We start from the raw sequence: 11,983 nt of genomic DNA on the forward strand, positions 1-11,983 counted from the left end.
TATATACTTGACCATGCCTCAAAAGATTATAACTCATATTAGAGATTAACATGGAACCAATTGCCCAGAAAAGTAGTAGCATCTGGGAGATTGTTTTTATGTATCCTCTAGAGAATCAATGATTATACCAAGTGGTATGGATTGGGATAAGCTTTGGGACTTTCAGAAGTATGTAGTTTACTTGTCTTCCCCTCCAGTTTTGTCCAATACTTGACCCTAGAGGTATGAGATGATGGGATGAATGTGCCAAAATAGAGTACAGCTCCCTTTTAGAGTTGCTGATGAAACATAAATAAACCTGTTCTAAGTGAAATAAAAGATCATATTTACACTTCAGTGAAGGTAATCTTAGCAAGTGACTTTTATCCATTTTTGCGTAATCATATTTTTGCAGCCACATTGACTTTTGTGAAGTTTGACCATAGAGTTTGTATATATAAGTTAGCGAGAGATATGGAGACTGAAAGATACCACAAGGAGTTACAGGAGGGGTGGGGATGCTGTTTTTTTTTTTTTTTGTGTGTTTATGTCTTTTGCTCTATGCTTTTCAATCTACAAAACTGATAAAGCCTGACTCATTGTTAGGTGAGTCAAGAGAAAATAGGGAACCCAAATAAAACAGACATAGCAGATTTGTAATGCATGACCGTGTGAGTCATTTGGAATGAAAAGCGTTAATAGGCTATCATTGTGAAAGAGTCATTGAGGGAGAGAGAGAGAAGGCAAAGAAAGAAATAGGATTTGAGGCTGCTTTTGTGAGTTAAAATAAAGATTAAACATTAGAGAGTACAGATTGATGAAAGCAAAGTCTACAGGCCAGCTATGTGAGAAACTGAGAAATTACATTCGTTGAGGTCTGGATTCCAACAACTTGCAGGGGGCCTGTTTATGAAAAGGAGACTGAAATAATAGACAAGGTTGTAGGGGAGGGAATAAGCTGGTCTGTTGAATTTTGAAGCTGCAAGAGGCTTGGTTTTTGAGCTTTCAGCTATAATATTTATTAATGGGAAAGGAATGATGAGTATCACTTATATTCCCAACAAAAATGAAAGTGTAATAGTATTTCATATACAAGAGCAGACAAAGAAATTCAAAGGCTAAAAATATACAAATTAAACAGATTTCCATTTTGAAAGCTGAAGTCTCTGAATTTTGATTTTACTTGAAATAAATCAAGGTATGTCATTAATGAAATGATATAGCACTGCTTTACTGTTTTACAGCATGCTTTAAGTTGGCAGTAGATATGTACACATATTAGTGTGCATGTATGTGTGTATGTGTGTGTGTGTGTGTGTGTGTGTGTGTGTGTGTGTGTGTGTGTGTGTATATATATATATATATATATATATATATATATATAGATACATATGTAAAATTATGTCGTGAAAGGTTGAAAACTCAAAAGCCAGGATCACAAACCACTTTAACAGTGAATCACAAAATATCCAATACTTCTCTCCCACTGAAAAAAGACCTGTAGCCCTCTATCAGTAAGTACCACTTATAAACTGAGATCAAGTGCTGTCTTGGTAGTAGTACTGTTAGGGAAAAGGTTTTTATTAATGTAATGTACAAGCTTAGGGTTAAGGTTAACACGTACGAGTCAGATGAGCTGGGGGGGTAGGGCTGGCTTCAATTTTTGAATGTCACACTGTAGAATCCTAAATATAGCTCTAAGTGATTTATATCAGGTATTGCAAATTAGCCGTTTTTCCTCTTTTTGATAGGAAAAGACAGTCCATTCTGTAACAATAATTCACTAGAATGAGAGGCAAGCATTTACTAACCTGGATAATAACTTCCCTGCTTTGAAGCATGGCATTTATGAAATTATAGTTTTTTTTTTTCATAAAACTGAGTAGGCTATTATGTGCCCAGAATATCTTTGTATTTTTATTGCAGTAACCATCATTCTGCATGTGTATGTGAGTTGGATAACCTCCTTCAGTGTATCCTTTGATTTACATGTTTTCACAGTAAATATATGAAGTTATCATTCACCAATGAAAAAGAAAAAAAAATGCTTTAGGGAACCTGTATTAGGAAGGAGCTGTATAGTATGAATTCTGACGATCTTTCATCTGAAGTTATTATGTGGTTTAATCTAACCGAATATTATGCAGCAGCTGTTACACGTTTCAGATGCTCGTATTTGTGCTTATAGATGCAGCTCTACACATTTTGCTTTTCAGTTTAGAGTAGTATAAAGACATCAACCAGAGCTGATATGATTCAGAATTATAATTATAAAAATGTATGTTAGAAGCTTGAATCATACCTTCTCCCACTTGCTGTATTTAGAATCCCAGAGGTCATTTTGGATTGATGCAGTTAAAGAGGCTTATGCAGATCGGTAGCTAACATTATACAAGTTATTTCCCTAGAGAGCATTCATTCTGAAGCCAGCGGCAAATAATGAGCATCACTGCACTGGTGAGATTTCTATAAAATGAAGATTTTTCATGGCTCTGCCTTTGAAGCCAGAAGAGCTATTACATTTTTACAAATAGCATAGTAGATGAGTTGACAAACGATTGTGTCTCCTGTTCAGAGACACAACAAATGTAACCTATTTATCCCTTGAATGAACTATTTGTCAGATTATGTGCATTAAAATTATTGATAATGTTAATTGACTTAAACAGCTATTAAAAGTTATAAAAAGATGTACACATAATAATAGGTGTTCCAATAAAGTATTCAGGAAAAATAGCATGTACTTTGAAAACACTATACTAGTACCTATAGTTGATCATAGCTGCACTGATTCAAGAACAGTTTATTCTGAGCAATCAGTGAAACTTTCATTGATATTTAATAATTCATAAAACATTACTTTTAGAAGACAAAAAATGACTTTATCATAGTTCGCATAGTAAATTTTCCAATTAACAATTCTGAAGACCACGCCTTAAATTTGAGAAGAGAAAATTTCACTTTGTAAATTTACCATTTGTTAATTGCCATTTGCTCTAAAAACATTCTTGGAAGGATTTAGATAAAATATCTGGTACTTCTGCATAGGCCTGCACGGGTCTGTGAGATAACCATAGCAATCCAGAAACATAGTTCCAAATATAGTCCTGAAGAATACTTAAGGTGTTTGGAAAAGCAGGCTAAATGTGACTTCCCTTCCCTAAGTTGCATGTTGTTTCTAGCAACCTGATATCAGGTGATACGATGAATGGGATAGTTGTGCTGCTCCCTTTAATGTTGGGCTGATTTTTATGCCATAAGTAAAACTAAATGCACAGCAAAAAGTCTAAGTAGCTGTACTGAATATCTGTAGCTATAGAATGCATTTATGCTACTTGAATACCTCATAACTGTCCAGATTTTTACAAAATGTCCAGATTTTCGCCTTATATTTTTGGTCTGCTTCTCAAAATGATTGTGTTTTTTTAAACCATTGAGGATTGAAATCAATAAATAATGACAGACATTTGAGTTTCAGATTTCACAATCTTCAGAAAATGTGTCAATGTAAAATCTATTATTTTAGCAAATCTCTATGTTTATAACAGCAATGTTTAAAATCTGTCTCTATTTTTGGGCCTTGGTTTCCCCATTATTCTTGCTTTGGTCCAGGTTTCTTGCGCAGAGAGGTTCAGAGGTATAGTTACATGTATTTGTTGCAGGTTTCTTTACTGCTGTGCTTTTATCTGACATGTAGTGCTGAGTCGCGTGTGTGTGTGTGTGTGTATTAAAAATTGCATGCCATGTAGTGCTGAGATGTGTGTGTGTGTGTGTGTGTGTGTGTGTGTGTGTGTGTGTGTGTGTGTGTGTGTGTGTATTAAAAATTGCATGCCATGTAGTGCTGAGATGTGTGTGTCTGTGTGTGTGTGTGTGTGTGTGTGTGTGTGTGTGTGTGTGTGTGTGTTAAAAATTGCATGCCATGTAGTGCTGAGATGTGTGTGTGTGTGTGTGTGTGTGTGTGTGTGTGTGTGTGTGTGTGTATTAAAAATTGCATGCCATGTAGTGCTGAGATGTGTGTGTGTGTGTGTGTGTGTGTATTAAAAATTGCATGCCATGTAGTGCTGAGATGTGTGTGTGTGTATGTGTGTGTGTGTGTGTGTGTGCGTGTGTGTGTTAAAAATTGCATTACCACATTTATGAATCGCTCCATATCCTTCTTTGTGTTCCTAAAGCAAGCAACAAGTGACAAGCCATTTCTGCATAATGATTCATTATATGGGTATCAAAAATCAGCCGCTGTGTCCCGTACTTAGTCACAAATCAGCCTTGTCACTAAATACAGTTTTTTCTACATCAATACCTGCATCCATGTGTTGCCTTCTAGTTTGTAAATGTGTATGGCTTTTCCCATAAATGTTCTGTTTACTTCCTCAGTCTAAACATCATGTATAGATGACAGAATATCAAAACATCATAAGGATGCAATTTTCTTTACATATAATATGCAATAAATAAATAAAAATAATAAATAATACAAATAACATTAGTTTATATTTAAGTGCCATTAGGCTACATTGGCTATGCGCACATTAACTCAGATTTCCAATAAGAAGATTATTGCCATCTAACACACTAGTTTAATAGTTATACATATTTTACAACATGCATTGTTAGATACTACAGGTGATTATGTATCTGGGAGTCTACATCAACTACACATGTCTGAGTTAAAATCTGGCCTGTCGGCTGCCTGCAACCTGTTAACTCACATATTTGTATGTTGAAGGTTTGGTCTTTTCTTTAAGATTCACATTTATTAACCCTAAACACCATTCAGTTTACTTTCTTTTATGCTTCTAAGTAACTCAGCATTATATTCTTTACTTTAACACTTTTTTCAAGTGATGAAAGTTACAGCCATTCTATTAGATTTTAATGTAAGTGGTAAGGGTGGCCTAATGGTTAAGGTGTTTGCCTTACAAATACAACGTGCAAGATTTGAGTTTCACAAGGGATAATTGGCTAGGCTTAAAAAAATGGCTCGCAAGGGCAGTTAGCCTAGTACTAATCTATGAACCTATGAGTGTAGCCATTCTAAGTAACACAGTGAAATCTTATGTGACAGGAAAGAACATTATAATCTAATTGTTTGTTGACACAGAGTCCATTGCAGAAAAGAGACAAATTAGCCCCAAACTAACATAATTCAATATGCTTGGCGCCATCAGGCATTTTTACTTCTACTATAACAAATTTAATCCAAAACACTGAATGCTAACTTTGTCAGCCAAAAGGACTGAGAATAATCAATCCAAACATGCAACATCCAGCTGATATCTTTTTTTTTTATTTTTAGGCAGAAAGACCCTGGTACCATCATGTCAGGGCCTTTGTAACTCAGACCCACTTCTTCAATGATTTAATGCCATGGTTTTATAACTGAGTGAAAAAGAGAAAACACATTGCAAAGGAAAAATGAAGCAGCCTTGCAGTAAATTCATTTTGTAGAAATACAGTTGAGAAATGGAAACATCAGAGAAATGGGATCAGGGAGAAAATGGCTGATCAATTTGTTGTTGACCACATGTAAGATGACCTAACATTTAGACTAAAACCAAATAAAAAATAGTAATAACTATTTATTGAGGGTGGCCACAGTGGTGCAGCAGTGCGTTGCTGCCTCACAGCAAGAGGTTCTCCGGTTTGATCCTCATCTGGGGTGTTTTCTGTGTGGAGTCTGCATGTCCTCCATGTGGTCGAGTGGGTTTCCTCAGGGTGCTCTGGTTTCCTCCCAAAGACATGCTGTAGGTGGATTGGACACTCTAAATTGGCCCTAGGCATGTGTGCATGCATGTGCCTTCTATGGAAGGTTGGGCACCAGGCTGACAACTCAACACGGTAAAACTCCACTGCCAATCATGAGCGGACAGGTGATCCACTGTGGTGACTCCTAACTGGGAAAAGCCAAAAGAAGAAGAATAACTATTTATTGAGCTGCATGAATCTTGGTATAACATAGACTATAGAGGTAAAGATATTAATACAAATAATTTTTAGTTTGTTACAGAAGCTACTCTGCCAGTGCCAGTACTATTTGAGAGACATGTTTCTGCATTTCTAATTTGAAATCATAGCAACTTTTCCTATAGATGAATATATTCACCTCTATTTTTTTTTTTTTAATTTATGGTCCCGCTGGTTGCACCTTTTACACTATTACTTGTATAAAAGTAATTTGTAACCTGCAACCTTCTCTTATCTGCAGCTCTCTTCTGCTCTGCTTTATGTTAAGAGTATTTGCTTTTTTGTGTGTTTTCCATTAATCCTTACTCAGTCAGGTGAGACTGAGATTTGATTTGTTTAATCGTTATCAGCTTCTAGACTCCTTTGTTGCTGTAGTCCACATCAAATTATTTACACATGGTTGTGAATCAATTATTTTGACAGTGCTTCCAGTTCTTCTGTGTCTAGCTTATTTTAAGTTTGGAGCTCTTTCAGCCACAATGCTACAATCTTTGCCTTTGCCATATTACTTTCAGTGGTTGCTTCCTCCTTTTCCGATCATCAGTGCAAGACAAAGAGCTTTTTCCAAGTTGTCCTAACTAAATTTCTATTAGCCTAAATAAATAGTTCCTGAGGTCTCTCACAACAAAAGCCCACAGATCAAAGGACATTGGCCCTGGCCTAGTTAGCAAAAACTAAGTATGCAAACAAGCAAATAAGAGACAAACACCTGACAATACTTTGACAAAATAAGTATTTAAGTGCACTTCCAGTCAAATTATTTTAGAAAAAAATATACACTTTCTACTCCTATATCTTAGCTTCCTATTGACAATTTCAAATATCTGAATAGGAAACTCAAGATTGCCTCTCATACTACAGTGGATATAAAAAGTGTACACACCCCTGTTAAAATGCCAGGTTTTTGTGATATAAAAAAATGAGACCACATTAAGTCATTTCAAAACTTCTCCCACCTTTAATGTGACCTATAACCTACTGGATGTATGCTTGGGGTCATTGTCATGTTGAAAGGTGAAATTCCTCTTCATCATCAGCTTTCTAGCAGATGCCTGAAGGTTTTGGGCCAAAAGTGACTGGAATTTGTAACTGTTCATAATTCCCTCCACTTTGACTAAAACCCATGTCCCAGCTGAAGAAAAGCAACCCAAAGCATGATACTGCCACCACCATGCTTCACCGTGGGGATGGTGGTATTTTGGTGATGCAAAGTGTTGTTTTTGTGCCAAACATACCTTTTGGAATTGTGGTCAAAAAGTTCAACCTTGGTCTTGTCAGACCATAACACATTTTCCCACATGCTTTTGGGAGACATGATGTATTGTTTTGCAAATTTTAACCAGGCATGGATGTTTTGTAAGAAAAGGCTTCCGTCTTGCAACCCTACCCCATAGTCCAGACATATGGAGAATACGGGAGATTGTTGTCACATGTAGTATGCAACTAGTACTTGCCAGAAATTCCTGCAGCTCCTTCAGTGCTGCTGTAGGTCTCTTGGCAGCCTCCCTGACCAGTTTTCATCTTGTATTATCATCAGTTTTGGAGAGACATCCAGTTCTTTGCAACGTCACTGTTGTCCCATATTTTCTCCACTTTTTGATGACTGTTTTCACTGTGTTCCATGGTATATCCAATGTTGTGGAAACTTTTTGTACCCTTCTCCTGACTGATACCTTTCAACAATGAGATCCCTTTAATGCTTTGTAAGTTCTCTGTGAACCATGGTTTTTGCTGTAGCAGGCAACTGAGTACATGTCAAGAAAATCTTACTTGGACAGCTGAACTTTATTTGGGGTTAATCAGAGTCCTGTTAGGAACTGTTTCTTCATCATGCATAGCCTTGGTGACCCTCTGAAAGAATTCTACCACATTGGGTAGGCAAGATCTTCCCTTAACAAAACTAAACTTGGATTATTCCAGTGACTGTAGATTGCCAATTTCCTTGTTGATAATTTCCATGATTATTCATTCCACGGCCTGGCATATTAGACATGACAGACTGATGGGTCTGTAGTGCCCAAGGTTGGTTGATGGTCCACCCTTATGAAGAGGAATGATCATTGTGGCTCTCCATTCACCTGGCATGCAACCTGTTTTGAGGCTGTAGTTGAAGAGTGCCAGAGTACCTCAAGTGGTCCTGCTAAGTCATGTTTTACAATGTGTAGGAAGCAACCAGGGATGTTGTTGGGGTCCACTGAAGCAGTGTTTTTGGCCTTAGAGCGCACCACCAGGACCTACTACCTGCTAATAGTTGGGGAGTATGCTGAAAGGGATTTCACAGTGGGCAATGGGGGGGGGTGAAGTTAGAGTTAAAATTTATTATCCAGTTATTTTGATATGCCACCCTGGTCAGTTAAGTTTGCATCATTTATCACCAGTACTGCACATTGCTGAGTATTATCTTTAAGGCTCCTAACATAGTTGAAGAAGGCCTTGTGATTTTGTTTAGCTGTGGTGGCTATCCTGACCTTGTAATTGGTTTTGTTGGACTTTATTAGGTCTCTTAGTTCCTTGTGTAGTTGATTTAGACAGCTCTTGTCCATATGAGAGCTGCTCTTTCTTTTGGCCATGTTGATTTTTCTTTTGTTATATACCCTGTTATGGTAAGGATTTCACCAAAGGGGCTTGTTTTTGGTGTAATATTTGGGCCTACTTCTGGTAGGTACAGCAGCCTCAATGCATTGTAGTCACTTACATGTTTATACAGGTTTTCTGTAAATAATTCTGCATAGGTAGCTGTGCTCTTGAGGTTTGGGGGAGCTGTGAACCCAGTCTGGGCATTTGCACACAGGACAGCCAGTAGTTTATTAACCCAGGGCTGCTGGCCTTTATAGCAGACACACACTGACCAGCAAAAAGACATGTACCCCTAAAATCTAAAACTAGGCAGGATACTAACTTACTGTATGAGTGAATAAAAAGAAGCTCAACAGTCTGCATTGATGCTTTTTGTAAAGGTTTTGTTTTCATTTTATGAAAGACAAGTAGAGCGACTGGGTGATAAAGTGAGGATGTTGCATGAATCAGTGAAAAAATTTGAGCAACATGTTGAATTTCGTTCATAAGTTCATAGGTAGGTACCAGGCTATTGGCCCTAGGGCCTATACAAGCCTAGCCAAAAAGGTACCCTGGCTTTCGCCACCCAAGAAAATTATTTTCCAATGTCCCTGTCGAGCAGAACCACAGAGGTGATCCCTGAGGTGAATTTCCTATTTCTCATCCAATCATCAAGATTTTTCTTGAGGAGTGCTAATGAGGAGCTTTGTTTGATATAGATAGGTAGTTTGTTCTAGAGTATGGGAAGTCACTGGGACAGGAAGTCTCGGCAAGCAGACAAAGATGCTGGCAAACATTTTGTTCACAGTGGAACATGAATTAAAAGTCAAAATGCTTAAGAAATTTTCTAGAGATTCTAGAGATTATCAGGGTGGGAAAGAATCTGATAGGAAGAAAGTGGTTAAGTTTATGAATACTAAGGAGCAGCCTTATGTTAAAAAACATAAGAGAAGTAAGTCTGTTTTAAAGAAATCTGATAGTACTTCTGGGACTTCGGCTGAAGAATTTTCTTCATTCACTGAGATTGATTTAGAGACTTCACCCTCTTCTCCTATTCCCAAAAAGAAATCAATGGGTATCCCTTTAGACCAGTCAGAAGGGCTGGAAGAAAGCATTGCCACAGGAGATTTAACCCTAGAGACACTACTGCAATTAATGATGGCCAAGTAACGAAAAATGTGAATGTTCATAATATCATCTGTGTCTTTGTCTTCTCTTGATATTGAATTATTAAACAAAGGTTTGAGTTTAGTTCCATCTTATAATGTAGCAGAAGACAATGATGTGATATCTTTTTGTAGATTATTAAATATGAAATGATATTTTTGGATAGACATGATCAAGAAAGTAGTACTTCTAGGTTTAATTTCAAGCCCTCTACTTTTACACCCCTGTTAACAAATTTGTAACCAGCTTTCAGCAACAATTGTTGAAGGAATTGCATTACACATATCATGCTCATTCTATCATTAGGAAAAATAACTTAATTAAGGTGGAATGACAGGCCATGAAAGATTTGGCTTCCAATAAGGCTGATACAGGGGGTGCTGTAGTTGTATGGGCCTGGACCATGTACTATGCAGAAGCCCAAAAACAGTTATCAGACCATCGATTTTATCAAAGAATATACCTGGATCACACTTCAACATTTAAGATGGAAATTGACAGTTTTTGAGGTTAGCAGTAGAGGAGGGTATTGTTTCCAGAGAAATATTTTATCAGTTAACAATACAGGATCCTATGAGACAATATATGTATCTTTTACCTAAGATTCATAAAAATTCAAATTGTCCACCTGGTAGGCCCATTGTTTCTGGTAAGGGGTGTTTGACAGAGCTATTATCTGAATTTGTTATGTATTATTTAAAACTTTTGTTAAAAATGGTACAATCTAGGATTCAAGATACTTACAGAATTTTTGAATATTATTGAACATATGCAATTAGATCATGGTGGGTTATTGTGCACATTGGATGCAAAAGCTCTGTATACTATATATATATAGATATAGATAGATGTATGTATATAAAGACACATTGTTGTTTCCTTACCGACAATGCTAGGACAGTAAACTGGGTGCACAGCAAATAATACAGTAGTTGCTTGCTTTCATAGCGCATTCTTACATGTTTAATCATTCCTGGGATAATGCTGATTCTTAACATGCTCCTATCAGTCATCAGCCAAGAAAAGGCAAAACAAAGAAACATGAAAATCTTGAAGTGAGCAATACAAAATCAAATGACAAACATTCACATAGCAAAAAAGAAAATAGCAAAACCTGCTTTTTATTACCTGTCCAAAAGAATGCTTAGCTGCGTTTGTCTGAGCAAACATCTTAGTGTCTGCAGATCAATAACAGTGCAAATGTTTTCTTGATGTTTCCGTCATAGAATGCATTTGTGCTAATCACCATGAGCAAAATAAACTTAACATGAGTACTTGCAAAATATATTGAGTTTTCTGATTTGGACTGTATATTAATGCACAAAAAGAAGAGTGTGGGTGTAACTGCATATAGGAATCTCTGCAGATAAAGATTTTCACTCAGCTGAGGAGAGGTTATCTGTATGTTGACAGTGATCCATATATATTCTGTGCAAATACAGCAGGGTTTCAATTGCTTTCTGATACACACAGCTGCAGCCTGGGAGACTACTTCTTGATCTTCCTGGGAGGACTAAATGAAGATACAAGCAAGCTAATTAGTATGGATTGGCCATTGATGCTGTTTTGGAAACAATCTCCATCAGAATCAGAATAAAGCTACAAAGTTATTAGAAACAGAAACCATCTGTTACTTGAATGATTCTGAAGATTGTCTGGATGATGGACTTAATAGTTTTTCACTCCCTAAAATAAGCACAATAAATTTGATGGCTGAAGTAAGGCACTTGCTGGGGGTTATTTGAATAATCTAATATTAACAAGGGATGTCACAACCAGAAATATTTATATCTGCCCAGTAATAGAGTAGCCCTCTCTGGACTGTCCTTATGGCATACTCAGTTCTAATACAGGAACAGAATGGATTGTGCAGGACATATGTAATCTTTCCATCATGCCACACTTAAATATTAGCAGTATGAAATAAATACTGAAATCAACAGAATGAATCAGGAAATAACAGTAATGAAATTTCAAAATGCCCTGTTAAATTAGTATAATTCGTTTTTACATGAAATGTGTTTCTCTATAGAAAAAGAAGAAGTGGGAGATGGTCTTCTGGCTCGAACGAACAATGCCACTGAATGTTTTGAGTTGTACAATGTACAGTGAGTCTACTATTTCTTAAGGAAGACAATCTAAGGTCACTTGTGAGTGGGGATTCCAGTTTCTCCAATCCAACCTGACCATATCTAGGAAGTTATGTGCCAGGGCAAACCAAAATTCCAACACAGGATTGTCAAGAGTCCAAGTATTTATGGAAATCCTTTCAACTAAATAATTTTATTTCTATAAACAAAATAAATCCAGTTCCAAA

At 36.7% G+C, this 11,983-nt stretch overlaps 1 protein-coding gene across 1 annotated transcript in view; it reads right to left on the reverse strand.

The window, feature by feature from the left end:
- GLRA2 (glycine receptor alpha 2) overlaps positions 1-11,983 on the reverse strand; it is a 1,310,903-nt gene that overhangs the window by 1,199,454 nt on the left and 99,466 nt on the right. The window lies entirely within an intron of this gene.

The sequence above is a fragment of the Protopterus annectens genome, chromosome 5.part0 (assembly GCF_019279795.1).
Source record: "Protopterus annectens isolate FY-2018-M chromosome 5.part0, PAN1.0, whole genome shotgun sequence".
NCBI classification, from domain to species: Eukaryota; Metazoa; Chordata; order Ceratodontiformes; family Protopteridae; genus Protopterus; species Protopterus annectens.